Here is a 19305-nt window from a genome sequence, read left to right as displayed (position 1 = left end):
GAGGGGCAGGCAGTCGGCCCTAACGACCCCCTCCACGGCCCGCTGCCTGGACCTGTTGATGGCCAGTTTGGCCAGGCCCAGGAGCAGACCCACGAGGAGGTCCTCGGACCTGCCCTCCCTCCTCCGTACCGGGTGCCCGAAGATCAGGAGCGTGGGACTGAAGTGCAGCCAGAAACAGAGGAGAAGGTTTTTCAGAAAATCAAAAAGGGAGTGCAAACGCCCACACCCAACATATACATGGTCCACGGACTCCACAGCGCCACAGAACAAGCAGTTGGGCTGGGAGTCCGTGAACCACCGCAATCTGCGGTTGCAGGGGACTGCTGCGTGCAGCACCCTCCACCCCAGATCCCCGAGAGAAAGGGGGAGGACTCCCGCGTAGAGAGCCCTCCACTGGGGATCTCCACCGCCCGGAGGCAAATGGGCACGCCAAGGCGTGTCCGGACGGTGGATGAGGGAGAAGAGGTGGACGGTGTGCAGCAGCAGTCGATACAGGGCCCTCCTTTTTATGTCCCTGAAAGAAACAAAATTAAAATTCCGGAGGCGGCTCAGGTTGTGGGGCACGGGCTCCCGCGGGAAGTACGGGACCTTGGGGCCAATGTGAAATTCCGTCCGGGCCGGGGTGAGCGCGGACGGGATCCCACCGCACACCTGAGCGTCCTCCAACCGGTGCACTACGTCGGGTCCGAGCACCGCCGTTTTAAGGCGTCGGATGGCGGTGGCCACGTACCGGACGTCTACCGCTGCCCTGCTCGCTATGTCCTGCGGCAGCGTCCAGCCCAGGCCCCCGGCACCCAGCACGTCCCCGACCCTGGTCGCCCTCGCCGCCACGGCCCTCCCCTCCGACAGCCACTCGAACCCGCGAGTACGGAGGTGCGGATTCCTGAGCAACGGCTCCCTGACGACAGCCGCTACTCCAGCCGGAGGGTAGGCGCGACGCGATTCGACCATGTTCCAGACAGTGATCAGGTCCTGGTAAAAGACAGGCAGCACCTTGAGGGCGACCTCCAAACCGTCGCGGTCGACGAACAGGAGCTGCGTGTCGTAGTTGAGGTTACGCACCTGGCGGAAAAAATACGTCGCCAGGGCGCACCACCTAGGAGGAGGCTCGACGTAAAGGTATCGCCGCAAGGTCTGAAGGCGGAACGTCGCGACCTGGGTGCGGACGCACACCAGCGACTGACCGCCCTCCTCGATAGGGAGACTCAGAACCTGCGCGGCGACCCAGTGCATCTTTTTGTCCCAGAAGAAGTCGACCAACGTTCTCTGGATGTCAGCGACAAAGCCAGGAGGAGGGACCAAAGTGACCAGCCGGTACCACAGCATGGCGGCCACCAGCTGGTTTATGACCAGCACTCGACTCCTGTAAGATAGCACTCGGAGCAGTCCTGTCCAGCGGCCCAGGCGAGCCGAGACTTTGGCCTCCAGCTCCTGCCAGTTGGCCGGCCAGGATTCCTCAGCCGGGCTGAGGTAGACCCCCAGGTAGAGGAGATGGGTGGTACTCCAGCTGAACCCCCGTAACTCCTCCGGCAGAGAGTCCACCCGCCACGGGCCGACCAGTAGTCCGGAACACTTGGCCCAGTTGATCCTGGCGGAAGACGCCGCAGAGTACACGGCCTGGCACTCGCGCATCCTCCCCAGGTCAGCCGGGTCGGTGAAAGTGAGGAGCACGTCGTCGGCGTAGGCCGAGAGGGCCACCCCCGTGCCCGCGCCGCGCAGAACCAGCCCCGACAACCTCCTCCGCAAGAGGCGCAGGAAAGGCTCCACGCACAGGGAATACAGCTGGCCGGACAGGGGGCAGCCTTGACGCACTCCTCTCCCGAAGCGAAGGGGCGCCGTCAGGGACCCGTTAACTTTAACCAGACACTCTGCGGCGGCGTACAAAAGTCGGATCCGGGCGACGAACCGCGTCCCGAACCCGAACGCCCGCAGAGTCCCGAGCAGGTACTCGTGATCGACCCTGTCGAACGCCTTCTCCTGGTCGAGAGACAGGAAGGCGCTCGGCAGACCAGCCCGTCGACAGAAATGGATCAGGTCCCGGACCAGGTGGACGTTGTCGTGTATCCTCCGGCCCGGGACCGTGTAGGACTGGTCCGGGTGAATCAAGTGGGCCAGCACGGAAGCCAGGCGAGAAGACAACACCCTGGCGAAGATTTGTAGTCCGTGCCGAGGAGGGAGACCGGACGCCAGTTCTTCAAAGAACGAAGGTCCCCCTTCTTCGGCAGCAGGACGATGACCGCCCTGCGCCAAGAAAGGGGCAGCTGTCCGGCATTTAGACACTCCCCCAGGACCTGTGCGTAGTCGTTCCCCAGGACGTCCCAGAACGCCCTGAAGAACTCCACAGTCAGCCCGTCCAGCCCCGGGGTTTTGCCCCTCGAGAGCCGGTCGAGGGCGCCGGTCAGCTCCTCTAAAGTGACGGGAGCGTCGAGCCTTCCGGCGTCCTCCGGGCCGAGCTGCGGCAGGTCCTCCCACAGAACTCTGCGAGCGTCCTCGCTGGACGGATCCGGAGAGAACAGAGCCGTGTAATAGTTTCGGACGTGGGCCCTGACGCCCTCCGGATCCGAGACGAGGGACCCGTCGTCGGCCAGCAGCACAAGGAGCTGCTGACGGGTGCCGCGCCTTTTTTCCAGCGAGTAGAAGAAGGGGGAGCCGCGGTCCAGGTCCTGCAGGAGCTGGATCCGCGACCTCACGTACGCGCCCCGAGCCCCGACGAGCTGCAGGTCCCGGAGCGCGGCCTTCTTCTCTTCGTACACCCCGCGCAGGGCCGGGTCCGCGTCGGGCTGACCGAGGCGTGACTCCAGGTCGAGCATCTCCCTCTCCAACTCCGCGATCCTGGATTTCCGCCTCTTGGTCGACCCCCTCGCGTACTCCTGACAGAAGACGCGGACGTGAGCCTTGCCCACGTCCCACCATAGCCTCAGGGAGGGGAAGCTTCCCCGCTTCCTTCTCCAGCCGGCCCAGAAACGACGAAACGAGTCCCGGAACCGCTCGTCCTCCAGCAGCAGGTTGTTAAAGTGCCAGTACGCGGAGCCGAGCCTGGCGCCGAACGGAAGGAGTTCCGCCCACACCAGGTGATGGTCCGTGCACGACACCTGCCGCGTGGAGGCCTTCGGAAAACAGGAGGCGTACGCCCGCGAAACGTACAGGCGGTCGATTCTGGACGCTCCGACCCCAGGCCTCACGAAGGTGAAGGCGACGGAGTCGGGATGGAGAGTCCGCCAGACGTCCACCAGGTCGAAGGACTTGACCAAGTCCCCCAACCTCTTCCCCGACGCGCAGCCAGTGCGGGCACCGCCGTGGTCCCTGCCCTCGAGGACGCAGTTAAAATCTCCCCCGAGGACGACGCACTGGTTCTCGTCGATGGAAGCCAGATGAGCGGACAGTTCTTGAAAGAAGCTCGCTTGCCTCGGCCCGGCCAGGGGAGCGTATACGTTCACCAAGTGAAGCACCGCGCCCCCCAGCCGAACCGTCAGGTGAAGCAAACGGCCTGGCACCGGCTCCCTGACCCCCAAGATCTCGGGCTGAAAATGCGGGGCCAACAGGATAGCCACCCCGCCAGATCTGCGGGTGAGGTGACTCATGTAGACCCCCCCTCGCCACTCCAGGAGCCAGGTGGCTTCGTCTCCCGGGGCAGTGTGGGTTTCTTGCAGGAAGCACACCGCATACCTCCCGTCCCGAAGGACCGAGAGGGTCTGGAATCTGCGCTGTGACTCCCTGCTGCCGTTGATGTTGAGGCTGGCTATAGTAGTCTCCATGTCGGAAGCGTTGTGCTACCACCACCAGTACACAAAAACAAATACAGTTACTGGGAGGACGAGGGAGGGGCACAGGAGTCCCTCGCCCCCACCAGGAGTGCCCCCAGGAAGTTCCTGACTCGCTTTCGCTCGTTGACGCCGAGCCCAGGCGCCTGGTGAGCAGCGTGGGCCGACCAATAAACTTTCTCAAAAGAGCTCCAGCGGTCGAGCGCCAGTTGGGCTCTATCCCGGCGACCTCGAGTTTCCTCGACAAATTCCCGGAGTTCCCCGAGGGGGATGAGGGGGAGACCGGCGGGGGGCACCTGGGACTCAAAAACGTCACTGCAGACGGAGTCCGCGTCGTCCCCGGTGTCCGCCACCGACCCCGAACCCTCCTCCGGGAGGTCGCCCTCGGTCGCCGACCCCTCCCCCACCGAGAGGATGGGGGCTGGTCCGGCGCCGCCAACCGGCCTCGAACCCCCGGCGACCCCACCCCCAGGGTCACCGGCGGTACCTTCCTCGGCGCACCCCGTCCCGGAGCGCCCCGAGTTCGGGTCGTCGGGCGGCGGAGGCTCGGGGCCCCGCTCTCCTCCCGACACCGGGACGCCTGGCTCCTCGGGGAAAAGGTCATCCCCCAGGAAAAGGTCGTCCCCCAGGGCCAAGGCACCCGGAAAAACAGTCTGGGAGGGAGGAGCGGGGATAACACCTACCTCCCCTCCGCCGCTCGGTGACCCAGTAAAGGGTCCATTGTCATCACCCGCACCGCGGCCCTCGTGGTTGTCAAAGTCCCCCCCAGGGGCCAGTGGAGTCGAGGCAGCAGGAAGCCCTGCTGCAGCCCCTGGGGGCTTCGGCAGGCCAGGCCGCGGTGCGGGATCGTTGGAGGGTCCCGTGGGCCCGTCCCCTGGAGAGGGGCAGCGCCGCCGGCGTGCTGCAGGACTGTCTCTCCCCTCCAAGGGCCAGCCCCTCTTCCCCAGAGAGACAGGGGGGGATTTATGGGCCTTTCCCTCCCCGCCCGCCTCGGTGGTCATGGGGCTTGAGGCCCCTCCCCCCAGCCTTTCCCGGAATACGATTGGCTGGGGGAAGGCAGGGGGCGTGGCCAGGGCGGGGAGGGTCAGCCGTGTCACTTCCTGCCCCGCCCCTGGTTTATCAGGTGATGGCGGGCGGGGCAGGGGCCCAGTTCCCTCTCCGGGGCCTGGAGACACGGTGGCTGCGGGAGGTCGAGCAGCGGTGGTCCCCCCGAGGTCAGTGCCAGGGTGTGGCTGGGCGGGGCAGGGCTCGGGCTCGGGCTCGGGGTCCCCGGGGCCAGGTGTTGCAGGGCCTGGGGCAGGCGTCGCAGCCCCAGGGGTTTCTCCGTCGGGGCGGGGGGTAGATGTGGGGTCAGGGTCCGGTACGGGTTCGGGGGATTGGGGGTCAGGGTTCCCGCGCCGGGGCGACGCTGGCACGGCCGCAGGGGCATCGTCGTGCCGGGGCGGGGCAGGTCGTGGGCTGGGTGTCGGGGATGGGGATAGGGTGGTCTCCCCGTGGGCGGGCCTGACGCGTCGCGCCTTCCTGAGCGCCTTCCGGCCGGCTGGACGCTCACCCCCCTCCCTGCCGGAGGCTGGAGGATCAGAAGCCTCCGGCTCAGGCTCCGGTGCCGGGGCCTGCGGTGTTGACTTTGGGGGAGGGGGAGTGGGTGCGGCGGCACCACCATCAGCCGTTGGCGCGGGCTGGGCAGCCTTCTGGGTGGGGCAGTTTCTTCTAATGTGCCCCACCTCGCGGCACAGGTGGCACCGCACGCCGTCCGCCGTCCAGAAGGCGCGGTAGGCCGCGCCCTCGTGGGCGAGGGTAAATGAGCCCTCGGTGACCTCCTCCCGGGCCAGGCAAATGAACACCTGGCGTCGGAAGGAGTAAATGTGCCGGAGGGCGGGGTCCTTCAGACCGAGCAGGAGCGGCTGGATCCCTGACCGGATTTCCCCCAAGGTGGTGAGGTGGGGGAGAAGGAGCTCGCTGGCAATAAAGGGCGGGACGTTGGAGATCACGACCCTCTGGGCCGTAACCTCCAGAGGGTCGACGGGCAAATGTGTCCCGCCCACAGCGAGCCCCCTCTCCACGGCCAGGTGGACCGCCTGCTCGGTCTTTAGGAAAAATACGGCCTTCCCGTACATCCGGGCCGCAGCGACTATGGCCAGTGGGCCGACCACACTAGCCATGGCCTTGCTGCAGGCCTCGATGGTCATATTGGGGTGGGGATAGGCCTTGACCCCCAGGCGTTTCGTCAGGTGCCTGAAGGGGGTGTGGTTTACAGCCGGGGCTGGGCCAGCCGAGCCCAAGGCAGCGGCTACCCCGGCGTAGGTGCGGCTGGGCCCCGCGACCTTCGGGCTCGCCATCCTCTGCCGCCGGGTGGTGGAGGTTGCTGGGGGGGGTCCCAGGCAACGACTGTGGAGACCTGCCTCAGGTGGCAACAGCGGTGGAGGCAGGCCTCAGGCGAGTCCCAGGTAGGCCCTCGGTCGCAGCGGTGTGGGGCAGACCTGTTGGGGAGGGTCCCCAAGGCAAGTCCCAGGCAGCCCCAAAATTGAGTCCCAGGCAGCAGATGTAGAGGGAGGCCTCAGGCAACAGCAGTGGTGGAAAGTAGGCCTCCGGCAAGTCCTGGGCAGGCCCTCGGTCGCAGCAGTTGTGGGGGGCAGGCCTGTTGGGGAGTGTCCCCAAGGCAAGTCCCCGGCAGCGGTGGCGGAAGGCAGGCCTCTGGCAAGTCCCGGGCAGTTCCTCCAGTCACAGCAGTGGTGGGGGCGGCCTGTTGGGGAGGATCCCCAAGGAAAGTCCCAGGCAGCCCCAAAATCGAGCCCAAGGCAGCAGCGGTGGAGGTAGGCCTCAGGCAACAGCAACAGTGGTGGTGGAGGTCCCGGGGAGGGGCCCCAAGGCGAGTCCCAGGCAGCGCTGGTGGAGGTAGGCCTCGGGCAGCAGCAGCAGTGGAGGCAGGCCTCTTCTCAGGCCACAACAGCAGCAGTGGTGGTGGAGGTCCTGGGGAGGGGCCCCAAGGCAAGCCCCAGGCAGCAGCAGGGAGGCAGGCCCCAAGCAGCAACAGGGAGAGTCCTCGTATGTGTTCACACAGAGAGAGTCACAGTCCTACACTGATCTGATATCTCCACACAATGGGGGGAAAACACCCGAGTGGCCAGTGACAAGCACTGCCCTTCAAACCACAGGGCAATGCTGTGTGAGCAAAACAGTGAAGGGGAGGGTAGGGACTAAATCAAAATAGAGTTGGAAAAACTACAGTTTATTTATTTTTTTTTTTTACTTTTTTGTTCTAAAAACAAACAAACAAAGGAAGGCAATGTCTCCAGTTAAGCGAACTTCTCCCCACAGCACACTGACTGTGACCAGCCAGCTTGGAGTCAGTGCACTTGACCTGAGGAGATTAAAAGTCTCTTAGTAGTTTTTTTTTCTTTCTTTTTTTTAAGGAAACACTCAAGTGGCAAAAAACTACAGTTTATTTTTTTTTTTTTTTTTTTTTTTTTCTTTTTTGTTTTCCCTCACACCAACAGTAACATACTGACTGTAGCGTCAGCCATCTGAACAGAAAAATTCTTATCGCCAGATTATATTTTTTTTTTTTTTTTTTTTTTTTCTTTTTTCTTTTTTTTTTTTTTTTTTTTTTTTTTTTTCTTTTTTTTTTATTAAAATTAAACCCCCACACTACCGCCTAAGTGCGGTAGTGCTTATTTTTTCCCCCAGCACCCATGGTGTGTGTGTGCAGGTGTGAGACACAGTGAAAGACACAAAGTGCACAAATCTTTATTCAATTTCCACCACCAGGAAGATAGGAAAAACACCCGGGTGGCCAGTGACAAGCACTGCCCTTCAAACCACAGGGCAATGCTGTGTGAGCAAAACAGTGAAGGGGAGGGTAGGGACTAAATCAAAATAGAGTTGGAGGGAGAAATGATGCACTCCACTCCCTGCGGCGCCCACCTCTCCCTGAACGACTCCAGGGTGTCGGTGGACACCGCGTGCTCCTTCTCCAAGGACACCCGGGCTCTAACGTAACCCCGGAAGAGGGGCAGGCAGTCGGCCCTAACGACCCCCTCCACGGCCCGCTGCCTGGACCTGTTGATGGCCAGTTTGGCCAGGCCCAGGAGCAGACCCACGAGGAGGTCCTCGGACCTGCCCTCCCTCCTCCGTACCGGGTGCCCGAAGATCAGGAGCGTGGGACTGAAGTGCAGCCAGAAACAGAGGAGAAGGTTTTTCAGAAAATCAAAAAGGGAGTGCAAACGCCCACACCCAATATATACATGGTCCACGGACTCCACAGCGCCACAGAACAAGCAGTTGGGCTGGGAGTCCGTGAACCACCGCAATCTGCGGTTGCAGGGGACTGCTGCGTGCAGCACCCTCCACCCCAGATCCCCGAGAGAAAGGGGGAGGACTCCCGCGTAGAGAGCCCTCCACTGGGGATCCCCACCGCCCGGTGGCAAATGGGCACGCCAAGGCGTGTCCGGACGGTGGATGAGGGAGAAGAGGTGGACGGTGTGCAGCAGCAGTCGATACAGGGCCCTCCTTTTTATGTCCCTGAAAGAAACAAAATTAAAATTCCGGAGGCGGCTCAGGTTGTGGGGCACAGGCTCCCGCGGGAAGTACGGGACCTTGGGGCCAATGTGAAATTCCGTCCGGGCCGGGGTGAGCGCGGACGGGATCCCACCGCACACCTGAGCGTCCTCCAACCGGTGCACTACGTCGGGTCCGAGCACCGCCGTTTTAAGGCGTCGGATGGCGGTGGCCACGTACCGGACGTCTACCGCTGCCCTGCTCGCTATGTCCTGCGGCAGCGTCCAGCCCAGGCCCCCGGCACCCAGCACGTCCCCGACCCTGGTCGCCCTCGCCGCCACGGCCCTCCCCTCCGACAGCCACTCGAACCCGCGAGTACGGAGGTGCGGATTCCTGAGCAACGGCTCCCTGACGACAGCCGCTACTCCAGCCGGAGGGTAGGCGCGACGCGATTCGACCATGTTCCAGACAGTGATCAGGTCCTGGTAAAAGACAGGCAGCACCTTGAGGGCGACCTCCAAACCGTCGCGGTCGACGAACAGGAGCTGCGTGTCGTAGTTGAGGTTACGCACCTGGCGGAAAAAATACGTCGCCAGGGCGCACCACCTAGGAGGAGGCTCGACGTAAAGGTATCGCCGCAAGGTCTGAAGGCGGAACGTCGCGACCTGGGTGCGGACGCACACCAGCGACTGACCGCCCTCCTCGATAGGGAGACTCAGAACCTGCGCGGCGACCCAGTGCATCTTTTTGTCCCAGAAGAAGTCGACCAACGTTCTCTGGATGTCAGCGACAAAGCCAGGAGGAGGGACCAAAGTGACCAGCCGGTACCACAGCATGGCGGCCACCAGCTGGTTTATGACCAGCACTCGACTCCTGTAAGATAGCACTCGGAGCAGTCCTGTCCAGCGGCCTAGGCGAGCCGAGACTTTGGCCTCCAGCTCCTGCCAGTTGGCCGGCCAGGATTCCTCAGCCGGGCTGAGGTAGACCCCCAGGTAGAGGAGATGGGTGGTACTCCAGCTGAACCCCCGTAACTCCTCCGGCAGAGAGTCCACCCGCCACGGACCGACCAGTAGTCCGGAACACTTGGCCCAGTTGATCCTGGCGGAAGACGCCGCCGAGTACACGGCCTGGCACTCGCGCATCCTCCCCAGGTCAGCCGGGTCGGTGAAAGTGAGGAGCACGTCGTCGGCGTAGGCCGAGAGGACCACCCCCGTGCCCGCGCCGCGCAGAACCAGCCCCGACAACCTCCTCCGCAAGAGGCGCAGGAAAGGCTCCACGCACAGGGAATACAGCTGGCCGGACAGGGGGCAGCCTTGACGCACTCCTCTCCCGAAGCGAAGGGGCGCCGTCAGGGACCCGTTAACTTTAACCAGACACTCTGCGGCGGCGTACAAAAGTCGGATCCGGGCGACGAACTGCGTCCCGAACCCGAACGCCCGCAGAGTCCCGAGCAGGTACTCGTGATCGACCCTGTCGAACGCCTTCTCCTGGTCGAGAGACAGGAAGGCGCTCGGCAGACCAGCCCGTCGACAGAAATGGATCAGGTCCCGGACCAGGTGGACGTTGTCGTGTATCCTCCGGCCCGGGACCGTGTAGGACTGGTCCGGGTGAATCATGTGGGCCAGCACGGAAGCCAGGCGGGAAGACAACAACCTGGCGAAGATTTTGTAGTCCGTGCTGAGGAGGGAGACCGGACGCCAGTTCTTCAGAGAACGAAGGTCCCCCTTCTTCGGCAGCAGGACGATGACCGCCCTGCGCCAAGAAAGGGGCAGCTGTCCGGCATTTAGGCACTCCCCCAGGACCTGTGCGTAGTCGTTCCCCAGGACGTCCCAGAACGCCCTGAAGAACTCCACAGTCAGCCCGTCCAGCCCCGGGGTTTTGCCCCTCGAGAGCCGGTCGAGGGCGCCGGTCAGTTCCCCTAAAGTGACGGGAGCGTCGAGCCTTCCGGCGTCCTCCGGGCCGAGCTGCGGCAGGTCCTCCCACAGAACTCTGCGAGCGTCCTCGCTGGACGGATCCGGAGAGAACAGAGCCGTGTAATAGTTTCGGACGTGGGCCCTGACGCCCTCCGGATCCGAGACGAGGGACCCGTCGTCGGCCAGCAGCACAAGGAGCTGCTGACGGGTGCCGCGCCTTTTTTCCAGCGAGTAGAAGAAGGGGGAGCCGCGGTCCAGGTCCTGCAGGAGCTGGATCCGCGACCTCACGTACGCGCCCCGAGCCCCGACGAGCTGCAGGTCCCGGAGCGCGGCCTTCTTCTCTTCGTACACCCCGCGCAGGGCCGGGTCCGCGTCGGGCTGACCGAGGCGTGACTCCAGGTCGAGCATCTCCCTCTCCAACTCCGCGATCCTGGATTTCCGCCTCTTGGTCGACCCCCTCGCGTACTCCTGACAGAAGACGCGGACGTGAGCCTTGCCCACGTCCCACCATAGCCTCAGGGAGGGGAAGCTTCCCCGCTTCCTTCTCCAGCCGGCCCAGAAACGACGAAACGAGTCCCGGAACCGCTCGTCCTCCAGCAGCAGGTTGTTAAAGTGCCAGTACGCGGAGCCGAGCCTGGCGCCGAACGGAAGGAGTTCCGCCCACACCAGGTGATGGTCCGTGCACGACACCTGCCGCGTGGAGGCCTTCGGAAAACAGGAGGCGTACGCCCGCGAAACGTACAGGCGGTCGATTCTGGACGCTCCGACCCCAGGCCTCACGAAGGTGAAGGCGATGGAGTCGGGATGGAGAGTCCGCCAGACGTCCACCAGGTCGAAGGACTTGACCAAGTCCCCCAACCTCTTCCCCGACGCCCAGCCAGTGCGGGCACCGCCGTGGTCCCTGCCCTCGAGGACGCAGTTAAAATCTCCCCCGAGGACGATGCACTGGTTCTCGTCGATGGAAGCCAGATGAGCGGGCAGTTCTTGAAAGAAGCTCGCTTGCCTCGGCCCGGCCAGGGGAGCGTATACGTTCACCAAGTGAAGCACCGCGCCCCCCAGCCGAACCGTCAGGTGAAGCAAACGGCCTGGCACCGGCTCCCTGACCCCCAAGATCTCGGGCTGAAAATGCGGGGCCAACAGGATAGCCACCCCGCCAGATCTGCGGGTGAGGTGACTCATGTAGACCCCCCCTCGCCACTCCAGGAGCCAGGTGGCTTCGTCTCCCGGGGCAGTGTGGGTTTCTTGCAGGAAGCACACCGCATACCTCCCGTCCCGAAGGACCGAGAGGGTCTGGAATCTGCGCTGTGACTCCCTGCTGCCGTTGATGTTGAGGCTGGCTATAGTAGTCTCCATGTCGGAAGCGTTGTGCTACCACCACCAGTACACAAAAACAAATACAGTTACTGGGAGGACGAGGGAGGGGCACAGGAGTCCCTCGCCCTCACCAGGAGTGCCCCCAGGAAGTTCCTGACTCGCTTTCGCTCGTTGACGCCGAGCCCAGGCGCCTGGTGAGCAGCGTGGGCCGACCAATAAACTTTCTCAAAAGAGCTCCAGCGGTCGAGCGCCAGTTGGGCTCTATCCCGGCGACCTCGAGTTTCCTCGACAAATTCCCGGAGTTCCTCGAGGGGGATGAGGGGGAGACCGGCGGGGGGCACCTGGGACTCAAAAACGTCACTGCAGACGGAGTCCGCGTCGTCCCCGGTGTCCGCCACCGACCCCGAACCCTCCTCCGGGAGGTCGCCCTCGGTCGCCGACCCCTCCCCCACAGAGAGGATGGGGGCTGGTCCGGCGCCGCCAACCGGCCTCGAACCCCCGGCGACCCCACCCCCAGGGTCACCGGCGGTACCTTCCTCGGCGCACCCCGTCCCGGAGCGCCCCGAGTTCGGGTCGTCGGGCGGCGGAGGCTCGGGGCCCCGCTCTCCTCCCGACACCGGGACGCCTGGCTCCTCGGGGAAAAGGTCATCCCCCAGGAAAAGGTCGTCCCCCAGGGCCAAGGCACCCGGAAAAACAGTCTGGGAGGGAGGAGCGGGGATAACACCTACCTCCCCTCCGCCGCTCGGTGACCCAGTAAAGGGTCCATTGTCATCACCCGCACCGCGGCCCTCGTGGTTGTCAAAGTCCCCCCCAGGGGCCAGTGGAGTCGAGGCAGCAGGAAGCCCTGCTGCAGCCCCTGGGGGCTTCGGCAGGTCAGGCCGCGGTGCGGGATCGTCGGAGGGTCCCGTGGGCCCGTCCCCTGGAGAGGGGCAGCGCCGCCGGCGTGCTGCAGGACTGTCTCTCCCCTCCAAGGGCCAGCCCCTCTTCCCCAGAGAGACAGGGGGGGATTTATGGGCCTTTCCCTCCCCGCCCGCCTCGGTGGTCATGGGGCTTGAGGCCCCTCCCCCCAGCCTTTCCCGGAATACGATTGGCTGGGGGAAGGCAGGGGGCGTGGCCAGGGCGGGGAGGGTCAGCCGTGTCACTTCCTGCCCCGCCCCTGGTTTATCAGGTGATGGCGGGCGGGGGCGGGGCAGGGGCCCAGTTCCCTCCCCGGGGCCTGGAGACACGGTGGCTGCGGGAGGTCGAGCAGCGGTGGTCCCCCCGAGGTTAGTGCCAGGGTGTGGCTGGGCGGGGCAGGGCTCGGGCTCGGGCTCCCCGGGGCCAGGTGTTGCAGTGCCCGGGGCGGGCGTCGCAGCCCCAGGGGTATCTCCATCGGGGCGGGGGGTAGATGTGGGGTCAGGGTCGGGTACGGGTTCGGGGGTTTGGGGGTCAGGGTTCCCGCGCCGGGGCGACGCTGGCACGGCCGCAGGGGCATTGTCGTGCCGAGGCGGGGCAGGTCGTGGGCTGGGTGTCGGGGATGGGGATAGGGTGGTCTCCCCGTGGGCGGGCCTGACGCGACGCGTCTTCCCGAGCGCCTTCCGGCCGGCTGGACGCTCACCCCCCTCCCTGCCGGAGGCTGGAGGATCAGAAGCCTCCGGCTCAGGCTCCGGTGCCGGGGCCTGTGGTGTTGACTTTGGGGGAGGGGGAGTGGGTGCGGCGGCACCACCGTCAGCCGTTGGCGAGGGCTGGGCGGCCTTCTGGGTGGGGCAGTTTCTCCTGATGTGCCCCACCTCGCGGCACAGGTGGCACCGCACGCCGTCCGCCGCCCAGAAGGCGCGGTAGGCCGCGCCCTCGTGGAGGAGGGTAAAGGAGCCCTCCGTGACCTCCTCCCGGGCCAGGCAAATAAACACCTGGCGTCGGAAGGAGTAGATGTGCCGAAGGGCGGGGTCCTTCAGACCGAGCAGGAGCGGCTGGATCCCTGACCGGATTTCCCCCAAGGTGGTGAGGTGGGGGAGAAGGAGCTCGCTGGCAATAAAGGGCGGGACGTTGGAGATCACGACCCTCTGGGCCGTAACCTCCAGAGGGTCGACGGGCAAATGTGTCCCGCCCACAGTGAGCCCCCTCTCCACGGCCAGGTGGACCGCCTGCTCGGTCTTCAGGAAAAATACGGCCTTCCCGTACATCCGGGCCGCAGCGACGATGGCCAGTGGGCCGACCACACTAGCCATGGCCTTGCTGCAGGCCTCGATGGTCATATTGGGGTGGGGATAGGCCTTGACCCCCAGGCGTTTCGTCAGGTGCCTGAAGGGGGTGTGGTTTGCAGCCGGGGCTGGGCCAGCCGAGCCTAAGGCAGCGGCTACCCCGGCGTAGGTGCGGCTGGGCCCCGCGACCTTCGGGCTCGCCATCCTCTGCCGCCGGGTGGTGGAGGTTGCTGGGGGGGTCCCAGGCAACGACTGTGGAGACCTGCCTCAGGTGGCAACAGCGGTGGAGGCAGGCCTCAGGCGAGTCCCAGGTAGGCCCTCGGTCGCAGCGGTGTGGGGCAGACCTGTTGGGGAAGGTCCCCAAGGCAAGTCCCAGGCAGCCCCAAAATTGAGTCCCAGGCAGCAGACGTAGAGGCAGGCCTCAGGCAACAGGAGTGGTGGAAAGCAGGCCTCCGGCAAGTCCTGGGCAGGCCCTCGGTCGCAGCAGTTGTAGGGGGCAGGCCTGTCGGGGAGGGTCCCCAAGGCAAGTCCCCGGCAGCGGTGGCGGAAGGCAGGCCTCTGGCAAGTCCCGGGCAGTTCCTCCAGTCACAGCAGTGGTGGGGGGGGGGGGGCAGCCTGTTGGGGAGGATCCCCAAGGAAAGTCCCAGGCAGCCCCAAAATCGAGCCCAAGGCAGCAGCGGTGGAGGTAGGCCTCAGGCAACAGCAACAGTGGTGGTGGAGGTCCCGGGGAGGGGCCCCCAAGGCGAGTCCCAGGCAGCGCTGGTGGAGGCAGGCCTCGGGCAGCAGCAGCAGTGGAGGCGGGCCTCTTCTCAGGCCACAACAGCAGCAGTGGTGGAGGTCCTGGGGAGGGGCCCCCAAGGCGAGTCCCAGGCAGTGATGGTGGAGGTAGGCCTCGGGCAGCAGCAGCAGTGGAGGCAGGCCTCTTCTCAGGCCACAACAGCAGCAGTGGTGGTGGAGGTCCTGGGGAGGGGCCCCAAGGCAAGCCCCAGGCAGCAGCAGGGAGGCAGGCCCCAAGCAGCAACAGGGAGAGTCCTCGTATGTGTTCACACAGAGAGAGTCACAGTCCTACACTGATCTGATATCTCCACACAATGGGGGGAAAACACCCGAGTGGCCAGTGACAAGCACTGCCCTTCAAACCACAGGGCAATGCTGTGTGAGCAAAACAGTGAAGGGGAGGGTAGGGACTAAATCAAAATAGAGTTGGAAAAACTACAGTTTATTTATTTTTTTTTTTTACTTTTTTGTTCTAAAAACAAACAAACAAAGGAAGGCAATGTCTCCAGTTAAGCGAACTTCTCCCCACAGCACACTGACTGTGACCAGCCAGCTTGGAGTCAGTGCACTTGACCTGAGGAGATTAAAAGTCTCTTAGTAGTTTTTTTTTCTTTCTTTTTTTTAAGGAAACACTCAAGTGGCAAAAAACTACAGTTTATTTTTTTTTTTTTTTTTTTTTTTTTTTTTTTTTTTTTTTTTTTTTTTTTTTTTTTTTTTTTTTTTTTTTTTTTTTTTTTTTTTTCCAGGGTGTCGGTGGACACCCGCGTGCTCCTTCTCCAAGAACACCCGGGCATGGACGTATCCCCTATTTATATATTTTTTTTTTTTTTTTTTTTTTTTTTTTTCTTTTTTCTTTTTTTTTTTTTTTTTTGTTTTTTTTCCTTTAACCCCCACACTACCACCTAAGTGCGGTAGTGCTTATTTTTATCCCCTGCACCCATGGTGTGTGTGTGCAGGTGTGAGACACAGTGAAAGACACAAAGTGCACAAATCTTTATTCAATTTCCACCACCAGGAAGATAGGAAAAACACCCGAGTGGCCAGTGACAAGCACTGCCCTTCAAACCACAGGGCAATGTTGTGTGAGCAAAACAGTGAAGGGGAGGGTAGGGACTAAATCAAAATAGAGTTGGAGGGAGAAATGATGCACTCCACTCCCTGCGGCGCCCACCTCTCCCTGAACGACTCCAGGGTGTCGGTGGACACCGCGTGCTCCTTCTCCAAGGACACCCGGGCTCTAACGTAACCCCGGAAGAGGGGCAGGCAGTCGGCCCTAACGACCCCCTCCACGGCCCGCTGCCTGGACCTGTTGATGGCCAGTTTGGCCAGGCCCAGGAGCAGACCCACGAGGAGGTCCTCGGACCTGCCCTCCCTCCTCCGTACCGGGTGCCCGAAGATCAGGAGCGTGGGACTGAAGTGCAGCCAGAAACAGAGGAGAAGGTTTTTCAGAAAATCAAAAAGGGAGTGCAAACGCCCACACCCAATATATACATGGTCCACGGACTCCACAGCGCCACAGAACAAGCAGTTGGGCTGGGAGTCCGTGAACCACCGCAATCTGCGGTTGCAGGGGACTGCTGCGTGCAGCACCCTCCACCCCAGATCCCCGAGAGAAAGGGGGAGGACTCCCGCGTAGAGAGCCCTCCACTGGGGATCCCCGCCGCCCGGTGGCAAATGGGCACGCCAAGGCGTGTCCGGACGGTGGATGAGGGAGAAGAGGTGGACGGTGTGCAGCAGCAGTCGATACAGGGCCCTCCTTTTTATGTCCCTGAAAGAAACAAAATTAAAATTCCGGAGGCGGCTCAGGTTGTGGGGCACAGGCTCCCGCGGGAAGTACGGGACCCTGGGGCCAATGTGAAATTCCGTCCGGGCCGGGGTGAGCGCGGACGGGATCCCACCGCACACCTGAGCGTCCTCCAACAGGTGCACTACGTCGGGTCCGAGCACCGCCGTTTTAAGGCGTCGGATGGCGGTGGCCACGTACCGGACGTCTACCGCTGCCCTGCTAGCTATGTCCTGCGGCAGCGTCCAGCCCAGGCCCCCGGCACCCAGCACGTCCCCGACCCTGGTCGCCCTCGCCGCCACGGCCCTCCCCTCCGACAGCCACTCGAACCCGCGAGTACGGAGGTGCGGATTCCTGAGCAACGGCTCCCTGACGACAGCCGCTACTCCAGCCGGAGGGTAGGCGCGACGCGATTCGACCATGTTCCAGACAGTGATCAGGTCCTGGTAAAAGACAGGCAGCACCTTGAGGGCGACCTCCAAACCGTCGCGGTCGACGAACAGGAGCTGCGTGTCGTAGTTGAGGTTACGCACCTGGCGGAAAAAATACGTCGCCAGGGCGCACCACCTAGGAGGAGGCTCGACGTAAAGGTATCGCCGCAAGGTCTGAAGGCGGAACGTCGCGACCTGGGTGCGGACGCACACCAGCGACTGACCGCCCTCCTCGATAGGGAGACTCAGAACCTGCGCGGCGACCCAGTGCATCTTTTTGTCCCAGAAGAAGTCGACCAACGTTCTCTGGATGTCAGCGACAAAGCCAGGAGGAGGGACCAAAGTGACCAGCCGGTACCACAGCATGGCGGCCACCAGCTGGTTTATGACCAGCACTCGACTCCTGTAAGATAGCACTCGGAGCAGTCCTGTCCAGCGGCCTAGGCGAGCCGAGACTTTGGCCTCCAGCTCCTGCCAGTTGGCCGGCCAGGATTCCTCAGCCGGGCTGAGGTAGACCCCCAGGTAGAGGAGATGGGTGGTACTCCAGCTGAACCCCCGTAACTCCTCCGGCAGAGAGTCCACCCGCCACGGACCGACCAGTAGTCCGGAACACTTGGCCCAGTTGATCCTGGCGGAAGACGCCGCCGAGTACACGGCCTGGCACTCGCGCATCCTCCCCAGGTCAGCCGGGTCGGTGAAAGTGAGGAGCACGTCGTCGGCGTAGGCCGAGAGGACCACCCCCGTGCCCGCGCCGCGCAGAACCAGCCCCGACAACCTCCTCCGCAAGAGGCGCAGGAAAGGCTCCACGCACAGGGAATACAGCTGGCCGGACAGGGGGCAGCCTTGACGCACTCCTCTCCCGAAGCGAAGGGGCGCCGTCAGGGACCCGTTAACTTTAACCAGACACTCTGCGGCGGCGTACAAAAGTCGGATCCGGGCGACGAACTGCGTCCCGAACCCGAACGCCCGCAGAGTCCCGAGCAGGTACTCGTGATCGACCCTGTCGAACGCCTTCTCCTGGTCGAGAGACAGGAAGGCGCTCGGCAGACCAGCCCGTCGACAGAAATGGATCAGGTCCCGGACCAGGTGGACGTTGTCGTGTATCCTCCGGCCCGGGACCGTGTAGGACTGGTCCGGGTGAATCATGTGGGCCAGCACGGAAGCCAGGCGGGAAGACAACAACCTGGCGAAGATTTTGTAGTCCGTGCTGAGGAGGGAGACCGGACGCCAGTTCTTCAGAGAACGAAGGTCCCCCTTCTTCGGCAGCAGGACGATGACCGCCCTGCGCCAAGAAAGGGGCAGCTGTCCGGCATTTAGGCACTCCCCCAGGACCTGTGCGTAGTCGTTCCCCAGGACGTCCCAGAACGCCCTGAAGAACTCCACAGTCAGCCCGTCCAGCCCCGGGGTTTTGCCCCTCGAGAGCCGGTCGAGGGCGCCGGTCAGTTCCCCTAAAGTGACGGGAGCGTCGAGCCTTCCGGCGTCCTCCGGGCCGAGCTGCGGCAGGTCCTCCCACAGAACTCTGCGAGCGTCCTCGCTGGACGGATCCGGAGAGAACAGAGCCGTGTAATAGTTTCGGACGTGGGCCCTGACGCCCTCCGGATCCGAGACGAGGGACCCGTCGTCGGCCAGCAGCACAAGGAGCTGCTGACGGGTGCCGCGCCTTTTTTCCAGCGAGTAGAAGAAGGGGGAGCCGCGGTCCAGGTCCTGCAGGAGCTGGATCCGCGACCTCACGTACGCGCCCCGAGCCCCGACGAGCTGCAGGTCCCGGAGCGCGGCCTTCTTCTCTTCGTACACCCCGCGCAGGGCCGGGTCCGCGTCGGGCTGACCGAGGCGTGACTCCAGGTCGAGCATCTCCCTCTCCAACTCCGCGATCCTGGATTTCCGCCTCTTGGTCGACCCCCTCGCGTACTCCTGACAGAAGACGCGGACGTGAGCCTTGCCCACGTCCCACCATAGCCTCAGGGAGGGGAAGCTTCCCCGCTTCCTTCTCCAGCCGGCCCAGAAACGACGAAACGAGTCCCGGAACCGCTCGTCCTCCAGCAGCAGGTTGTTAAAGTGCCAGTACGCGGAGCCGAGCCTGGCGCCGAACGGAAGGAGTTCCGCCCACACCAGGTGATGGTCCGTGCACGACACCTGCCGCGTGGAGGCCTTCGGAAAACAGGAGGCGTACGCCCGCGAAACGTACAGGCGGTCGATTCTGGACGCTCCGACCCCAGGCCTCACGAAGGTGAAGGCGATGGAGTCGGGATGGAGAGTCCGCCAGACGTCCACCAGGTCGAAGGACTTGACCAAGTCCCCCAACCTCTTCCCCGACGCCCAGCCAGTGCGGGCACCGCCGTGGTCCCTGCCCTCGAGGACGCAGTTAAAATCTCCCCCGAGGACGATGCACTGGTTCTCGTCGATGGAAGCCAGATGAGCGGGCAGTTCTTGAAAGAAGCTCGCTTGCCTCGGCCCGGCCAGGGGAGCGTATACGTTCACCAAGTGAAGCACCGCGCCCCCCAGCCGAACCGTCAGGTGAAGCAAACGGCCTGGCACCGGCTCCCTGACCCCCAAGATCTCGGGCTGAAAATGCGGGGCCAACAGGATAGCCACCCCGCCAGATCTGCGGGTGAGGTGACTCATGTAGACCCCCCCTCGCCACTCCAGGAG

This window comes from Chiloscyllium punctatum, chromosome 30 (assembly GCF_047496795.1).
Source record: "Chiloscyllium punctatum isolate Juve2018m chromosome 30, sChiPun1.3, whole genome shotgun sequence".
Lineage (NCBI taxonomy): Eukaryota > Metazoa > Chordata > Chondrichthyes > Orectolobiformes > Hemiscylliidae > Chiloscyllium > Chiloscyllium punctatum.
The sequence above is the reverse complement of the archived record's forward strand: the minus strand, read 5'-3'. Positions refer to the sequence as shown.